Source organism: Microcebus murinus, chromosome 21, assembly GCF_040939455.1.
Source record: "Microcebus murinus isolate Inina chromosome 21, M.murinus_Inina_mat1.0, whole genome shotgun sequence".
Taxonomy (NCBI): Eukaryota; Metazoa; Chordata; class Mammalia; order Primates; family Cheirogaleidae; genus Microcebus; species Microcebus murinus.
In genome coordinates this window covers 20,686,940-20,706,367 of record NC_134124.1, presented here as the reverse complement: position 1 = coordinate 20,706,367, position 19,428 = coordinate 20,686,940, and the positions used below count along the sequence as shown (strand labels likewise).

At 43.3% G+C, this 19,428-nt stretch overlaps 1 protein-coding gene across 1 annotated transcript in view; it reads right to left on the bottom strand.

Moving 5' to 3' along the window:
• SGCD (sarcoglycan delta) overlaps positions 1-18,116 on the bottom strand; it is an 870,136-nt gene extending 852,020 nt beyond the window's left edge. Inside the window, exon 1 of the mRNA XM_012781600.3 lies at positions 17,757-18,116. The gene's annotated coding sequence lies outside the window, so the exon portion shown is untranslated. The remainder of the gene's footprint in view (positions 1-17,756) is intronic.
• Positions 18,117-19,428: the final 1,312 nt, after the last annotated feature.

Here is a 19,428-nt window from a genome sequence, read left to right as displayed (position 1 = left end):
AAATTATCAATTTTTTTTTTTGAGACAGAGCCTTATTCTGTTGCCCTGTCTAGAGTGCAGTGGTGTCATCATAGCTCACTGCAATCTCAAACTTCTGGGCTCAAGCTATCCTCGTGCATCAGCCTCCTGAGTAGCTGAGATTACAGGTGCATGCTACCATGCCAGGCTATCTTTTTTTTCTATTTTTGATCGAGATGGGGTCTTGCTCTTGCTCAGGCTGGTCTCAAACTCCAAATATCAAGCAATCCTCCCATCTTGGCCTTGATAGTACTAGGATCACATGCGTGAGTCACTATGCCTGGCCCAATTATTTTTAGTTTATTATTGTAAGAATTCAGTTGATGCCATCAGTCACACAAAAATTTTCACTACTCTATTTGTAGAGTATGGTTCTCTGATGCCATGTTGGAAATGTCACCCAAATACATTGCTCTCACCTTGTGATACTATAATACAATAAATATATACTGGGTCTCTGCCACAGTTCCCCGAGACAGAACTCCTAAAACCCTTGTGGATCAAGGTGCTAGGAGAATCTTTGTTCTAATATTGGTCTTTGACCTTGGTTCCTGAGACAGAGCTCCTAAGACTTTCATAATTTCCTTAATAGGAGCATCTTTTGTTCTAATGAGGCCACCCATGCTGCACTCCTGGATAGCCTCAGCATGAGGGCTGGTTGCCTGGGAAAGTGACCCTGTGATTAGAGGGTTGGAATTTTATAATTGCACAGATGAGAGGTGAGAGGGGCTGCAGGTTGAGTTGATCACCAATGAGCAATGCTATACTCAATCATGGCTACCTAACAAAGCTTCCATAAAAATCCAGGACTGGGTTCACAGAACTTCTGAACCGCTGAACACGTGGAGGTTGGCCGGAGGGTGGCACACTCACAAATGACACAGAAGCATGCGCTGTGCCGCCATACTTTGTCCCGTGCATCTCTTTCATCTGGCTGTTCACCTGTATCCTTTGTAATATCCTTTATAATTAACTGGTAAACATAAGTCTTTCCCTGAGTTCTGCAAGTTTCTCCAACAAATTAATGAAACCTGAGGAGCAGGTCATGGGAACCACGATTTATAGGCAGTCTATCAGAAGCACAAGCCACAACCAGGGGCTTGCAACTGGCATCTGAAGTGAGGGTAGTCTTGTGGGACTGAGCCCTTAACGTGAATGATCTGACACTATTTCCAGGTAGCCAGCGTGAGAATTGAATTATAGGATACCCAGCTGGTGTCTGCTGCAGAATTGCTAGCTTGGTGAGTGGGGGAGAAACCCCCACACATTCTGGTGACCAGAGGTAAAGTAGTCTAGACTGAGTGTTGTAATGTCTGAATGTAGCAGGAAAACGATTTGGTTTCTTCTGGTCTCAAACACAGACGATCACTTCATTCTCCAAACCATAGTGTTATTATGCATCTTCTCCAGGGTCCAGTTTAAGTCTTAATTACATTCAACAGTTTATCATCCTCGGTCTGCACTGCTTAAGACATACTGTCTCTAGATTCTCCAGGTACAGGAATCACTGTCTTTACTTGTCTTCTGTCCTCCCAGGCACCCAAGGACAAAAGGTCCTTGGTCAAATGATGATTATTGATAATATCATTGCGTGAAAAAAAGTTCATACGGTTGCATCCAAAACAGAATCCTTCAAAACAAGCAACAAAAGAGGTACAATTATAGATCTTCTCTTTTCCCAAAATAATTTACCTGTTTATCATAAGTAGAATCAATGATGAGAAATATAAATAAAGCATCCTTCTTAAAACCACAATTTAAGCTGTTTCAGCAAAGCTTCCAGGGGAAGCAGGAGGGGAAATATTATCATCCCTGCCTTGAAGGAAAATGAAACTCTTAATTTGGCATATAATAAATTACACTTGTTTCTGGACAAAGCTTTCTCTCTATTACATTCTGAAAGAAGAGACAGGAACCAGGGATATATTTCCTCCTTCAGGTTTCAAATCCAAAACAGACCTAATGATACAAGCACAATCCTCAGTGAATAAAATTACAAAGAGTCTAGCTGCTCAAGACCAATTTGTAATCAGAGCATCAAGCCATACTGTACGAAAATGTCAGTTCTGGCAAGGCCTTGATGAGCTAAGATTGAACGCATGGGCCAGTTTATCATATTATCCAGACTGCCCTCTTTTAAGGTTGGCAGGCCCAATTTGAGTACAAAAAGGATTTCAGTTTGAGTGATTTTTTTGCATCTAAAAAAGAACCACCCAGACTGAGAATGTTTTGTTGTTGCTATTTTTTTCCTTAACAGAAATAAATGCACAGAAAAACTCCAAGATAAATATTTTCTCAACATCAAGCGGTCCTAGATATGTTTCTGCAACACTCTGATGTACAAAAATAAAAATCTTGCTAGGAGTTAAGAGGTACTTTTGTTGTTAAAATTGTGTGTCATTCAAAAAAAAAATGTATTAATGCACTTCAAGCATTTGGACGCAGTCTCCCTTCACTTCTCTGAGCTGGTGGAGAAAACACCAGGCAAATCCCATCAGAAATGTCTTTGAGGTAGGATAGGGAAGGCAGAATTGTCTGGTAGTAATTCTCTATGCTATTTAATTTCAGTCTTCTACTTCCATCAGAACAACTGATTTTAAAACAATAAAAACCTGTATGTCTGAGCATAAAGTAAAATCTCTCCCTACTTTGGCCAACATGTAAATACCCAGCTGATCATTTAAAACTGATACTTTCGTGAATCTCACTGAGGGCTCTGCCCACCAGGCAAGATGGAGCTGCCTCCGTCTGTCCCATCCTTTCTACACTAGCCAAACTAGTGGGTTCACTCCCTCATTCATTCCTTTATTCAAGTGTATGTTCCTTCATCAAACAAATGTTCACTGAATACATTTCTATGCTTCTTTCAAACTCACCAAGATTATGGGTAAAAGAGTTTCACTAAAATATCCTGAATTCTATAAAGGAAAAGCTATTTTCTTATAATTTAGCAATAGCCATACAGCTTTCTTCAAGCGTACTACGGAACCCTAGCGGAGACAGGTTAGATGGAATATTTCATTTTTATTACATGGCCATATATTGGCCTCCAAGCCGCTCTCTCGTAGAACAACATGCTCTCCTGTATTCTTCTGCTGACTTCCTTGCTGGTTCTCAAATGTGAAACTCACAGTCCCGCGTCAAAGACTCTGTATTTGCCCCTTCCTTCTGCATGGAATGATCTTTCAGCAGATACCTGCCGGACAACATGCATTTTAAATCCCAATTGCACACAGTTATTTATCATTCTCAACCTGCTCTGGGTAAGTCAATGCTGTCTCCTAATTCTGCAAGGGCAGGAAACATTGTCCTACTTGCCCCCTATCTTCCCAGGATCCCAAGTACAAAAGATTCTGGGCAAGTAATTATTGGTGGCTTCATGGAGTGAAAAAAGTTCATACGATAGTAAAAGCTGAATTCTCAAAATGTGCACAAATGAGGTACAATTCAGCTCTTATTTCTCCCCCTGTAAAGGTCTATACCATCAGACTAGGTAACTGTTTTTCACATTGTGGTTTCCCACCCATTAGAAATCAATTTTGCTGGCCATAGCATGATTTTAAGAATGAACTGGAATAGAATGGAAATGATCAGACTGTGTCACCTATTCTAAGGCCAACTATTATTTTCCCAAAACTTTAGCTTCAATTCTATGTGTGAGGCCTTCCCTGGCCCCCTGTTTTCTAATACTGCATTCTCCCTCCTGCCCTCTCACACAAATGTACACACATTCATAGAGGCAGGTCGGCTCCAGGATCTAGCTCCTTAATCACTACACTTGACCTCAGCTAAATAAATCTCAGTACGTTTGTATATGTAATATATAATGACACATTGAGAAGCTCAGAAGAATAATGAGGCAGCTCAATATGAACTTACGTTAACCATCCCCAACGTGCATCATTTAAATTGAAAATAAAGTATATCGTATGCTGTCATTTGTGTGAAAGAGGAAAACCACGCTCATTGACCACATATATCTACGGAAGGATGCAGAAATAATTGGCCACATGCCTGTACCAGGAAAGGGGGAATTGGTGTCAGTTGTGCATGGGGGTATGTACTAGATAATGACATAAAACATGTGTCTTAGGATACTTCATACTCACTGAAAGCCCTGGGAGAAGATATTCTCTAAGCTCCTTTCAAGCTTGAAGTTTTGTAAGTCCACTGGAGACAGTATTACCTAATGAAGTTAGAAAATAAGAAAAATCAGGGGTCAAAGCCCCACTCTGCCACTTAGAGAAGTGAGGATTAGGTGCAAGTTAACCTTCCCAAGTCTCAGTTTCCTTGACATTCTCTATAGATCCCACTTGGAGATGTGGATGTTTGGGAACTGGGAAAAGGAAAGAGATGTTGCCTTTCCTCCTGCCATCCTACAATGCTTCTCAATGTTTTCCTACTCTCACTATTTTTGTCATCTCTGTGGTGATTTCTTAATTCTCCTACCCATCACTACAACACTGGGTTACTGGGAATATGAGATGAGAAAAATACATGTGCACAACTTAGAGAGCCAATGTGGGCACATAGTAGGTACTCAATAAATGGCAACGGTAACAGTAGGTATTGGAGGGGTGGCAGTGGTGTCCATAGTATTTATCCTCAATGTCTGTCAAAAGGCATCCTTAAGGTGAAAAGAAAGGGTGAGATTTCAGGTCTACACAGCTATGATATCCTACTCAGGAAATTTCGCATTTCAATAGAGAGCTATAGAAAAATCTAAAATACTTGAAGCCCAAAGAATTAGTCTTTAATGGAGGAATTTAAGGGACCTAGACAAGTAGGAAAGGGACATTCTGGGGATATAAAGAGAGGTGCCTCTCCCTTGCACCTGACCTTTGGATACCAAGTCAATAATCTCAGATTAATTATGGTTGAGAGGCAAAGAGAATCATTATCTGTGCGTTCTCTCCTTGAATGATCGTATTCTTGTTACTCTGAGTTGGTTTGCAAGACTTTTGAGACTCTGGGAAGGTGCTAGGTTGAGATGTTTCTGCTGCCTTGTCAGAGATGATTACAATGTTTCCAAAGGACCATGCACAATATATCGCACCAATGATCTGTGTCTTACTGTCTCCGTAATATTGATGCCATGTGACAAAGATCTGTGTGTTAACAATGTCAAACTACATTGCACATGCTTCTGTGCCTGGGGATGTATTTAGGCTGATTCACTTAGTCATACCCCAAAGCATCTCAGAGATAGAAGAAGGGTCCCAAGGTGAATGCTTCCCATCTAAAAACGCGTTAAGAAAGAAAAGGGAGCACAATCTGATTCACTACTTTGCCAACAACAAGCCTGTGCTAGGGGTTTAACAATGAACGTCCATACGTCTCTAATTCTTGAAACATCACACATAATAACATCAAAGGAATATCCTGGTTAAGCCACATTTCCTTGTTTGAGAAGAAGATGTAAATCGCAGAAGTCCATAAGGCCTTAGTAACATAGGACCTGCCAGGATGCTCTCCCACAAACTTCTTTGACACTTGGAGTTTGCATCATCAGCAAATCATCTCAGGCCTGTTTCACTCCTTTTCATTTTCAGCAAGAGCTTTATCTTGGGATTTTGCCGGGTAGAGGGTGTAGGGAGCAAGCTGTGTATATGCATATACAGAAGGCTTTCAAGCATACCTTAGAACCAAACAAGTGGCTCACCAGGCATACGCTAATCACTTTCAGCAGTGCATCAAGAGTCCTAGGCTAGAAGCCAGAAACCACTGGCCCTCACATTGGCTCTGGCACTACCTCGCTGGGTAACCTCAGGCACGTCCCTTCCCTTCTCTGAGCCTCAGTTTCCCCATCCCTCCTTTAAGGCAATAGGACTAGATTAACTCTAACCTTGGTTCTCACTCAAGAAGGCCATTAATTTTTAAAACTTTTGGGCTGAGAAACAAATGTGTCTTTCTGAGCAACTAATTAAATGTACAGATAAAATCACATTAACTTATAAATCAGAATGTCCCTTCTAATTACATCACAATGGAACTTGCCCAAAGCCACCAACATAGTTAATCAACAACTACTGATACCATTACATCCCTATGTGAAGAACTGGTGCCTCGAGGGCACCAGTTATATCTCCTAGTTTTCAATTCCGAATGTTTGGATGGTTTTTCTTTTAGAATTTAAGGACATGGCCACTTTTTCTGATCCACACAGAATTAGTTAAAAGTTCCAAGTACTAATTCAAAACTGTTTTTGTGACCAAGGATATCTATAACAAAGGCATCCATCCAGAACCTAGATTGCCATTAAAGCACCAACAAGGAAAGCCAAAGGTTCTACATATGATACAAACACACCCATATGAGTGAAGGGAGGGGGGGGAAGCACTATCTAAACAAAAGAAAACCCCAAAATAAGAAATAACAGCTACTCCAGAAGAGAAAGAATCACCGAAAGAACTCCAGAAGCATGAAGAATCAGAGTGAAAGGTCACTTCCAAAAGGGAATGCTAGCTCTTCAGCAATGGATAACAACCAAAATCAGAATATTGAAATGACAGATAAAATATTCAAAATATAAATTATAAGTAAGCTCAACAAAATGCAAGAGAAAGCAGACAACCAACACACACAAAAAAATTTTTAAATACAGGAAATGAATGACAAATTTACTAAAGAAATCAAATTATTTTTAAAAATAAAACAGAAATTCTGGAAACAAAAAATTAATTCAAGAAAATACAAAACACAGTGGGGAGTCTTAAGAACAGATACGACCAGGCAAAAGAAAGAAAAAAAAAAGAATCTCAGAGCTTGAAGACAACACCTTCAAATTAAATAAATCAGTCAAAGATAAAGAACTGAGAAATAAGAGGAAAGAATAAAGCCTAAAATAAATACAGGATTATATAAAGAGGCCAAATAATAATAATTATAGCCATCCCTGAGGGTGAAGAAGAAAACACACAAGGGTTGCAAAACCTATTTGAGGGAGTTGAGTAAAATTTGCCTCATCTTACTAGAAATTTAGATATCCAGGTACAAGAAGTTCAGCGAACACCTGGGAGATTTATTGCAAAGAAGCAATCACTACGACACATAATCATCAGACTAGCCAAAGTTAAGAGGATGGAGTAATTCCCGTGAGCTGTAAGGTGAAAATAGCAGGTAACTTACAAAGGAAAACCCATCAGGCTAATGGCAAATTCACAACTGTGACCTTAAAAATCAGAAAGAATTGGGGCCCCTTCTTCAGCCTTCTTTATCGTTCTGTGTGTGTGTGTGTGGTTTGTTTTTTTTTTTTTTTAGTCAGAGTCTCACTGTGTTGCCTGCGCTAGAGTGCCATGGGATCAGCCTAGCTCACAGCAACCTCAAACTCCTGGGCTAACTCAATCTATTGCCTCAGCCTCCTAAGTAGCTGGAACTACAGGCATGCGCCACCATGTGTGGCTAATTTTTTCTATATATTTTTAGTTGGCCAATTAATTTCTTTCTATTTTTAGTAGAGATGGAGTCTCACTCTTGCTCAGGCTGGTTTCAAACTCCTGACCTTGAGTGATCTGCCTGCCTCAGCCTCCCAGAGTGCTAGGATTATAGGCGTGAGCCACCACGCCCGGCCTCTTCAGTCTTCTTCAACAGCCAGCCCAGAATTTTGTATCCTGTAAAATTAAGTTTCTTATATGAAGAAAAAATAAAGACTTTTTCAGACACAAGCAATCACTGAGGAAATTTGTCAAGACCAGACAAGCCTGCAGGAAGTACTCAGATCTGCATTATACATCCATCAGCACAATAAACACCCACCAGAGTAAAATCACCCAAAACCTAAATTTCAGAGCCCATATATAACAATGGCTCAAGAGGGAAAACAAAGCAATAAGGTTCTATCCAATGAGATGAACAGAAATGCATCCCACTTATCAATTCTTTCAATAAACATGAATGGCCTGAATTCCCCACTCAAGAGACACAGGCTGGCTGAATGGATGAAAAAAATACAAACCAAGTATCTGCTGTCTCCAGGAAACACGTCTAAAATGCAAAGATTTATTTAGACTCATGGTGAAGGAATGGAAAGCAATATTCCATGCATATGGAAATCCAAAGAAAGCAGGTGTAGCCATTATAATATCAGGTAACAGAGACTTCAAATAAATAATAGTAAAGAAAGACAAGATGGTCATTATATAATGGTAAAGGGAGCAATTCATCAAGAACACATAAAAATCCTAAATATTTATGCACCTAACACACATGAGCCCAGATTCATAAAGCAAACCCTACTAGATCTAAACAAAGTGATAAACAGCAGCATCATAATAGCCGGGGACTTCAACACCCTCTGATAAGACTGGACATATCCTCAAAAAATAAAATATTTAGAAAATAAATAAGACTCCAGAACAAATGGATCTAACAGATATTTACAGAACATTCCACCCAAAAACTACTGAATATACACTCTTATCATCAGCACATGGATCATTCTCTAAGATCAATCACATCTTAGGCCACAAAACATGTATCAGCAAATTAAAAATAAATAGAAATTATATCATCTATCTTCTCATACCATAGTGGAATAAAATTAGAAACCAACTCCAACAGAAACACTTAATTTTACACAAAGTCATGGAAATTAAACAATCAATTTTGAATGATTATCGGGTAATGGGGAAATTAGGATAAAAATCAAAAGATTCTTTGAACTAAATGACAGAGGGGACACAAGTTACGAAAATCTGTGGGATTTGGCAAAAGCAGTCCCAGGAGAAAATCCATAGCCTTAAATGTCAACATCAAAAAGACAGAAAGAACACAAATCAACAATCCAATCAATCATCTCACAGAACTAGAAAAGCAAGAGCAAACCAAACCTAAACCTGGCAGAAGAAAAGAAATAACTAATGTCAGAGCAGAACTAAATGCAATAAAAAAAAATACATAGAAGTTAAATACAGAAACCAAAAAAAAAAAAAAAAAAAATACAAAAGATAAATGAAACAAAAAGTTGGTTCTTTGAAAAGATAAACAAAATTGGCAGACCTCTCACCAAATTAACCAGAAATATTAAAGAAAGAACCTGAATAAACTCAATTAGGAATGAAAAAGGAGATATTATAACTGATACCACATACTAAATATCATCTCTGTGTGCATAAAAATCTCTATGCACACAAACTCAAAAACATAGAAGAAATGCACAAATTCCTGAAAACACACAACCTCTCAAGGCTCAGTCAGGAAGAAATAGAACTCCTGCACAGGCCAATTACAAAATTGAAGCAGCAATGAAAAAATCTTTCAAAAACAACAACAACAACAACAACAACAACAAAATCCTGGTTTCACATACGAATTTTCTCAGAACTACAAAGAATAATTGAGACTCATACTGCAGAAATTACTTCATAACATCTAGATGGAAGGAATCCTCCCAAATTCATTCTACAAAGCCAGTATCACCTTGATACAAAAGCAAAAAAAAGGACACAACAAAAAAAAGAAAACTATAGAATATCCCTTACGAATGTAGATGCAAAAATACTCAATAAAATTCTAGCAAACTCAATTCATTAGCACATCAAAAAAATAATATACCACAATCAGATGGGCTTCATCCCAGGGATGCAAGGATAGTAAATCTACCAATGTGATTCTCCACATAAACAAAACCAAAAACAAAGATCATATGATCATATCAATAGATGCAGAACAAACATTTGACAAAATTCAGCACCCTTTTATAATAAAAAAGTCTTTACAAAGTAGGCACAGATGGAACATATCTCTAAATTATAAAAGCCATATACAACAAACCCAAAGCCAACATCATACTGAATGGGCTAAAATTTGAAAGCATTTCTACTCATAAGTGGAATAAGACAAGGATACCCACTGTCACCACTTCTATTCAATATAGTGCTGAAAGTCCCAGCCAGAGTAACCAGGCAAAACAAGGAAATTAAGGGTATCCAAATGGGGAGAGAAGAGATCAAACTATTGTTCTTTGATGATGATATGATCCTATATCTAGAAAACCCTAAAGACACCACCAACAGACTCCTGGAACTTATAAATAAATTCATTAAAGTTTCAGGTTACAAAAACAATGTACAAAAATCAGTAGCATTCCTATATACCAACAATAATCAAGCTGAGAATCAAATCAAAGACTCAGTATCTTTCACAATAGCCACAAAGAAAATACATAGGAATACATTTAACCAAGGAGAAGAAAGATCTCTACAAAGAGTACTATGAATCACTAAGTAAGGGAATTGTAGAGGCTATAAACAAATGGAAAATATGCTCACAGATTAGCAAAATCAACATTGTTAAATGTCCATATTACTGAAAGTGATTTACAGATTCAATGCAATCCCCATCAAAATATCAACATCATTTTTTCACAGGTCTAGAAAAAATAATCCTACACTCTTTTGGGAACCAGAAAAGAGCCCAAATAGCCAAAGCAACCTTAAGTAAAAGGAACAAATCTGGAGGTATCACTTTATCAGACTTTAAACTGTACCACAAGGCTACAGTAACAAAAACAGCATGGTATTGACACAATAATAGAAATAGACCAATGGAACAGAACAGAGAAACAGATTAAAACCATCCACATACTGTCATCTGATCTTTGACAAAGGAGAGAGCAACATAAACTGGGAAAAAGAATTCCTATTCAATAAGTAGTGCTAGAAAAATTGGATAGTCACATATAGAATACTGAAACAGGATCCATATCTCTCACCACTCCCAAAAATGAGTTCAAGATGGATAACAGATTTAAACCTAAAACATGAAACCATAAGAATTCTTGAAGAAAATGTTAGAAAAACTCTTACAGATATTGGCCTAGGCAAAGAATTTATAAAGAGGACCCCAAAGGCATTCACAGAAACAACAAAAACGAATAAATAGGACCTGACCAAATGGAAAAGATTCTGCATGGCCAATGAAACAATCAAGAGTGAATAGACAACCTACAGAAGGGGAGAAAATATTCACATGCTATATATCTGATAAAGGGCTAATAACCGAATCTACAAAGAACTTAAGCAAATCAGCAAGGAAAAATCAAACAACCCCATTAAAAAGTAGGCAAAAGACATGAACAGGAGGTTTCTGAAAGAGAATAGACTAATGGCCAATAAACATATGAAAAAAGGCTCAACATCACTAATTATCAGAGAAATGCAAATCAAAACCACAATGAGATATCACCTAGCCCAAGTGAGAATGGACTTTATCAAGAAGTCCCAAAACAAGAGATGCTGGCATGGATGTGGAGAGAAAGGAACACTTGTACACTCTTGGTGGGATGGCAAACTGCTGCAACCTTTATGTAAAATAGTATGGAGATCCCTCAAAGAACTAAAAGCAGACATACCATTTGATCCAGTCATCCCACTACTGGGTATTTACCCAAAGGTAAAGAAGTGTTTTTATCAAAAGACACTGACACTCAAATGTTCATTGCACCATAATTCACAACTGCAAAGATGTAGAATTACCCCAAGTGCCCATCAATTCATTAGTAGATTAATAAAATGTGGTATATGTATATTATGAAGTACTACTCTGCCATAAAAAAAAATGAATTAATACCTTTTGCAACAATGTTGATGGAACTGGAGACCATTCTCCTAAGTGAAGTATCGCAAGAATGGAAAAACAAACATCACATGTACAATTAAATTGGAACTAACCTATCAACACTTACATGCACAGACGAAAGTAAAACTCAATGAAAATCATGCAGGTGGCAGAAGGGAGGAGGAGATAAGTGAAATGACACTTAAAGGATACAAAGTACACTATATGGGTGAGGGGCACACTTATAACTTTGACTCAAGCAGTACAAAACCAATCCATGTAACCAAAACATTTGTCCCTCTATAATATTAATAAATTTTTTTAAACAACTGTTCTTGTGAGCTTTCTATATGTCAGGCACTGTTCTGGACACTATAGATACAACTTCCAATAAGAACTGTCCCCTCATTCCTAGAAGCTTATATAGACTGACTTGCAGATACAGAGAAATAAATGGACAAGCTACAATTTAAATGAATTGTACAATTTAAATGAAGGAATGGTTATAAAGACATGTAATCCAGGCCTTGAGGACTCAAAAGATATTTTCCCAAAGCAGCAATATCTGTGCTTAAAAACAAGTGGGAGCCAGACAAGACTAGTAGTAGGAGATGGATCCATGACAATTCTTCCCAAATGCTGGCAAAGTAAAAGCAAATATTTGGAAGTGATTTGACCACCTAGAAGTTATCACCCAAAGATCAAAAGATCCCCATTATTCTATTCAACGTTCTATGCAATGGGTTTAAATAAATTATAAATCAGAATATGTTTCCTATGCAACACTTAGAACAGTGACTCATTCCAATGCAACAGTAAGGGTAGCCAGGAGTTTAAAAGGACAGACCTGGATTCTGAGTGTCTATCTGTTACTTAGGATCTGTGTAAGGTAGGCAAGTTGCTTGACCACCTCAATGTCAGTTTCATGCTCAGTGAAAGGGAGCCTGGCACATGTTAGCAAAGACCAGTGAAAATACTAGCTAGCAGGTGTGCCGGACACCATGCTGAACACTTCAAACACTCCTGAAAGTCAATTCTTGCAATCAATATACACAGACAGCCTGTTATTGTCTTCAACTTCCAAATAAAGAAAGGGAGACCTGGGGAAGTGAAATAACCAGACCAAGGTAATGAAAGCAGGCCAGGTGGGGGTAGGCTTTGACCCCTCGTTGCCTGTGCTCAGTGCCCAAGTTTTAACCCTTTGCACTCGCTTGATTTTTTCTTGATTCCTTTATTCTACTCGGGATTTAATTTTTTAAATACCCCAGATTTTACGAAGCGTGGCAGTAGAATAAAAACCTAGAGTTTCTTTTCATACAAACTTATTTATTTGGATTTTTTAATATTTCAAATTATTGATACATTCAAAGAGCCATTTTAATCTTTATAATTTTTGCTAACCATGTCAAGTCACACTCGACATCCGAGTGCAAAGGGTTAAGCACTGTTTCTTTTTACTTTTTACTTCCCCAGGCATGCCAGAAAAAATAGGTTTTCACCACTGCAATGGCAAAAAAAAAAAAAAAAAAAAAAAAAGTCCAGCATATTTAAGATGCAGACATTGTAAATGTAAGGTATTCCTTGGTTCTACTCACAAATGACTGTGGTTATTTAAAATACATGCATCAAGAGAGTGGCTTATCAAAGCTACCTAAGGCTCAATTACCATTCTTGAATAAGAGGTCAGGGTTAAAAGCAACAGATTCAAAAGATAAATTTGGATCTGAAAAGGGAAAGATGACAAAACAGTTTGCTGGACAAGATGTCTGGCACCTTTGGCCACTTTTCAATGAAATAGAAGGGAAAAGATGTTGAGGTCACCGAGAAAACAATTTAAGTGGGCCAGGAAGAGACAGTGTATGTGATAGCTCCTTTTACCTGCAGAATGAGGCACTGATCTATTCTGAGGAAGTCAAAAGCATAATAAATGAAGGGGAAGAAAGGGGTCTTTCTCACACCACAGCTAGATCCACTAAATTGGGAGACTGAGCTTGACACTTGTGACACTGTCACATTGGCCTGGCTCACGGTGTCATTTTGTGTCAAGTATTAGCACAGACACTGACACCAATGCACTGATGGAGCATTTGATGTTTCCTTAAATGCTTTCCTACTTGGCACAGGAAAAAAAATGAGTATAACAAACATCAATGTGATTGCTACACTTCCCAAAGAGTTTTGGAAGTTGCCTCGAGGGTTGACCAGCTTGTTTCTGTACCCATGACACATTGGTGGGCTGCGTGGAGTCTGCTATGATACTTTTTGTGTGTCTGTTTTTGCTGAAAGCAGGAGGGACACAGAGTTCTCCTCTTGAAGCTGTCTGGAAGGGATCCGCAGTGTCAGAATCCAGGATCTATGGAATAACTGGGGCAAATGGTAATAATGTACAGTTGCAGCTTGGGGCGTGGACTAAAAAATACAGATCTCTGGGCTCTCTGTCCCAAGGTTTTGATTCAGTAAGCCTCTAGTGGGGCCCAGGAACTTGTGTTTTGACTAAGATATATGTGACCTTGATGATTAGCCTGATATGGTAACTACTGGTGCGGTGGGGAGAAGGCTGGACAGGGACACCACATTCCAGGGTGCCAGTCCCAGTTCTGGCACCTACTGGTTGTGGGATCCCTGGCAAGTCACTTCTCAGTTTCCTTAACTGCTCTCATTTTCCTGAAATGATAAACTGGTGGAGAGAGAGCATGGGAAAGATCTCCAAGGATCTTTTGGTTCCATCAGTCTGGAATAGGGTATTAAAGTTAGGAGCTAGCATGGTGCATAATCAGGACCTTAATTAAACTTCAGAGTTAACCAAACCTGGGCTCAAACTTTAACATTGCTGCTTTCTAGTTGCTGGGCCATTGTCAACTAATGTTTCTGGGACAAGTTATATAATTTTGCTAAGTCTCTGTCTCATCAACTATAAAATGCAGGTGATTGTAACAGTGCCTATGGAATAGTTTTTGTGAGTGTTAAATGGGCAGAGAGTGTACAAAGAATGCCCAAGACCATGCCCTGCCGAGCTCTCAATACCTGTTAGTGTGAACACCCCTGACAAGGTCAACCAGAGGAGCCTTTGCCTTCCCCTGGAGCTACTGTGATTAATGAGGTTCATGGAAAGGTAACCCTGGCTGAGCAACTTCTTTGGGCTTGTCCTTTTATCAAGAGAAATTTGCAAGAAATGAGATTTTCTGGGAAGAATGGGATACCAGAGGGAGGTGTTACACTGCATCTCTCAAGAGAAAATTTAGGTACACATTAGAGAATAATGTTATACCATCTACACCAGGTTTACCAAAATGTGGTTCAGGGACAATCAGCTTTAGAACCAACTGGGGTACTCAAAGAAGCATGTTTCTGTCTCTGTTGGATCCTATTAGGTCTAGTAATTTGTGTTTCTCAGAAGCCACCCAGGAGATTCTTCTATAAACAAGGTGAGAGAATCACTGGCAAATATGGCTAATGAAATAATCCTTAGACTCAATTCTCCAGCCCTGTGTTTACCCAGAAACAAACAAAAACAAACAAACAAACAAACAAAAAAACAGTGAAGGAGAATATGCATCTGTGCATTTACCAAGAGCCTGAACATCTTACACTCTTGTTATCTCCACTGCAGCTGGGTTCCAAGCGGGTGTCCAATCTCTGCATAATTCATGGCTCCCCAGAGAAACAAACAGGAACCAAAGGCTGGCTACTTAAGGATGTGGATTATGTTGACTTCCTTAGAATGGCAGTGTGGTTTATAAAAATTAAATACAAAAGCATGTCACTCGTGCCCCTTCTGCCTGCTCTGTTCTCTCACCCTTCCTCTCCTCCACACCTGACTTCTCCGCTCCTGTTCCTATTCCTTTCCCTTTTTAGTCTCTTGTCTTATACTCTTGTCTTATACTCTTTTTCAGATTTCTCTTCCCTTCCTTCTACTTCTCTCTCCTACTCTTCTCTCCTCTTATTCTTTGCCCTGTCTACTCTGTAGCTTTCCTGTCGCTCAGCTCTCCCTCTCTCTTTCAGCCTCTATGTGTGTTTGTCTCTCTCTTCTTCTCTCTATGCCTCTTTCTCCCTCTCATTTTCTGCCTTCTCTAACCCTGCACTTCTGTCTGTCTGTCTCTCCCTCATACACAATAATAGCTGGTTGCCCATTCATCCTCCGGGACCCCAGATCCTGGCTCCCCTTCCAACACGGAGCCTCCAGGGGGCACTTTTCCAGAAAGGTATGTGCCCATGCTAAATCAACCAATGTGTTGCACGTCCAGGGGCTCCTTCTACTCAGATGTTCTTGGCAATCTGCTGCCGGAGGCGGGGAGTGAGGAGTGGGGACGGCTCTCACCGGCAGGGAAAGTACACAGGGGCTAGAAGGATGCAGCAGCCATTGCAGAGTCGAAGCAGCGAGACCAAACAGCTCTAGCACCCAGAGCCTCCTATGGAGGGGAAGCCACTGGGGCCAGCACTTGTAACAAAGGGTGTTCTTTTGTGTTCTGGAGTGTTCATCACTTTGTTTCAACAATAGAAACATCTCTCTGCCCAGTGAGCAGGCTGTGGGGTGTTATTGCAACGTGTGTGTTGGGAAAACTTTAGCTTCCCCAAATCTCCATCAGTTGCCTCAAAGCCAACCAACCCCCTCAAAACACAAAATCTGAATAAAATCTCTGAGCCTGCTACGCATGCAGGCTCCAGACAACTCCTTTCTCCCGGCACACTCTCCCCAAAACACACATCCAGCTGCTCCTCTGTCTTCCAACCCAACAGCCACCTGTAAGGACCTCCTTTACAGACAGCCTAGCGCTTCTCCCATAAACAAGGATGACTGTCCCCCACCTACACGTGGGCACACTGAGGGACGGAGACGTTTCGCAGCAATTTTGGAAAATGCTACTCTGGAGTGTCCACGGCCTTCAGGGCCCAGAGCATTTTGCACTTGGCACTTCCAAATTCACCTGAGTCACCGAAGGATGAAGGATGGTGCGTTCTGAAGAAACTTTGTCAAAGCGCAGCCATGCCCTCTCCTAATTCGAGTCTCCCCGGGCAAGTGCAGGATTCTCTCATTTCCTCCATCCAGCTCTCACGCTCGACCTGTGCCCACGCTCACCCGTGCACACCGTGTAGACACCCACACCTGCCCGCGTGCCTCAGTTTCAGGATAAAAGCACAGGAGGCAGGTAGAGAAGAATCAACTCCCCCCCCCCCTCGGCAGGGCTCCTGGTGCTCCCGCAACTCCTCCTCCCCTCAGTGAGGACAGAGGACACAAACTCTGAGGTTTGGCTTGCCGCCCAGCCGGGGGAGCTGGAACACCCGCCGCCAGGACCGCGGGGAAGGCCAGGGCTCAAGTCTGAGGACCGGCCAAGTCCCGCGCCGCCCAGCTGAATGGCCCCTCAGTTGCCTGCAAGTTGAAACCTCAGTCAGGCACACAACGAGGTCGCTGTTTTCCGACAGGAGGCATTTGGATGCCTCACACACTCACCCCAAATCGGGCCTGAGAGCAGAGAGTGTATTTCCTTACCCATGTTCAGATGGCCCCTAGAAGCGGCAGAGGCAGCCTGGGCCCAGGGAGGAAGGAACAGTTCCCCTCCCCCCGCGCCCAGCCACGGGAAGCCCGCGCAGGCCACCTGTTGGACTCTGTCGGGCCACCCTGCATCGTGCGCCCCCAACCCCGCACAGCGCAGCGAGGCACCTTGGGTGCCTGATCTAGCAGCAACAAATTAATTGCATTCACGCCTCGCCTCCTCCGCAGGCTACCTTCCCTGACCACCGCCCCTTTTTTCCTCTCTCACCCCCCCCCCTTCCCTAGCACTCCGGCAGTCTCTTTAATGGAGCGCGCGCAGCCTCCCCCAGGGGCTAGGGCTGCCCGCGATCTCCTAGCGCGCCCAGGCGGCCGCGGATCTCCAAGCGCTCACGCTGGAGCTTGCTTAATGCGCGGGCGGCTGAGAAGCTCCAAATGGCACGTTGGGGGGTGACAGTCGGTGACCTGCTCTGCTCTAGGGAGCCCCTTTTCTCCCTGGGAAGCGGAAGGGGGCTCCCCCCTTGGCTTAGAGATGAAGGCAATTGGGGGAAACCCAGAACGCAATTGGGTTGCGGGAAGCAATGTTGCGTTCCGCTGTCAATCCCAGGATAGGTGCAAGGAGACCCAACTTTCTCTCCTCTCCCTGCCATCCCTGCAAGGGAGTAAAGGGCGCCGCCACTCGCGGGCTACTCACCCCTGGGTATGGACGCTGTCCCCGCCGGGCACCCAGGCAGACCCTTGCGCACGGGGTCCGCGAAACGCCTTGATGTCTCGCTCCGCTCCCGGGCCACGCGGCGAAGGCTACGCGCTCCAAGCCGGGCAGCTGAGGGCAGTCGATCCCATGGGTGGCGAGTTGGCAGAGGGCGCGCCGCCCGGCTGGGGGCGCATCGCTCCCAGGTCTGGCGCAGGCTGCGGCGGGGAGAGGGGCTCTCGGGGAAGTTGGTGGCGCGGGGGGCAGACTTCGGACTTCGCGCTCGCTCCGGCTCGAGCGGCCGGGTGCGTCCTCCGGGGTAGGCAAGGGACTCGCCCGCGGAATCGGGGCCGGCGCGGGCCAAGCGGCTGCGGGAAGCCTCGGCCGCCGCCGCCTACGAGGGGCGCAGCGGCATCGCGCTGCCTGGAGCCCCCGGTAGCGGCTGGGGCAGAGGAGCGAGGGAGCCCGGCTGCTTCCTCCGGGCTGCGGGCGCCCCTTGCTCACCGCCCAGCTCGCTCCAGCCCTCCGTGCCCGTGCTCCTGTCCGTGTCCTCCTGCCCTCCGCTGCTCCGCCGGCTCGCGAGGCTCGCCTGGGACCGGAGGCTGAGCGCAAGGCGGCCGCAGCGCCCGCAGCATGGAGGGCGATCCCGCCGGCTCCGGCTGGGGCTCGGACTCCGGCAGCGGCAGCAGCGGCCGCCGCCTCCCGCGCGCCCACGTGCCGGAGCCCCGGTGTGCGCGCTCCGGCTGGCGGGGCTGGAGGGAGGGAGGGAGCGAGGGCGAGCCGCGGGTGGGGGCGGCGGGGAGAGCCTGCGCTCCCGTGCGGCAGAGGGGAAGCCGCCGAGAGGCTCCCGAGGGCGCGGGGCTCGGCGTCTGCGGCTCCGGGCAGACTGGCGAGCAGGGCTCCCCAGCGCGCCCTCCCCGTGCAGAGCGGAGGGAAGCCTGAGCCGCGCGCGGGCGGGGCGGGGTGGGGGCAGCGCCACTCCGCAGGATCAGCGCGAGCCGCGGCCAAGGCGGCTACGTGTGTCCGCCAAGGGGACGGGTTCCAAGTATCCTTGAACCCCAACTCCAAGAATGGGGTTCAGAAACACCGGGTGAAGGAGTATGCGGGTTCCGGCTTGCCCCGCCTTCCTCCCAGAGTAAGCACTTTTCCCGTTAACCAACAGACTCCAAGCGTCCCTCCTTCCAGGGAGAAGGCAGTCGTCTTGCAAGATGGGCCTGACAACCTCCAATCAATTGGCAAATAATTAGCGAGCACCCACTTTGAGCGAAGCCGAGCAGGGTCCTGGAGCACAGGGCCGGGTTGGAAGCCACGTTGTGTTCTCTGCTGTGTGTGTCCTTAGGCAGGCTCTCCTTGGGCCTCATTGCCCCAACCATAAAATACGGTTCCTTCCTGATACCAGTAAGACAGACACATGTAAAAATACATGTGAGAATTTTAAAATTAGAAGACAATTCAAAAGATGGGTAATAGTTCAATACCAACAAGAAACATGATTAAAATAAAAAATTGCAGTAATAGAAAATGAGAACTCCAAGAAAACATAAGATTTGCAAAATGCACGTATTACTGGGCACTCCGTGCAGTCACTTAGAGATCAGTCTCCAACCCTCGGTTAATGGGGAGACTGAGGCTCAGAGAAGACAAATGGCTTGCTCACTGTCACACGCCGTCCAGT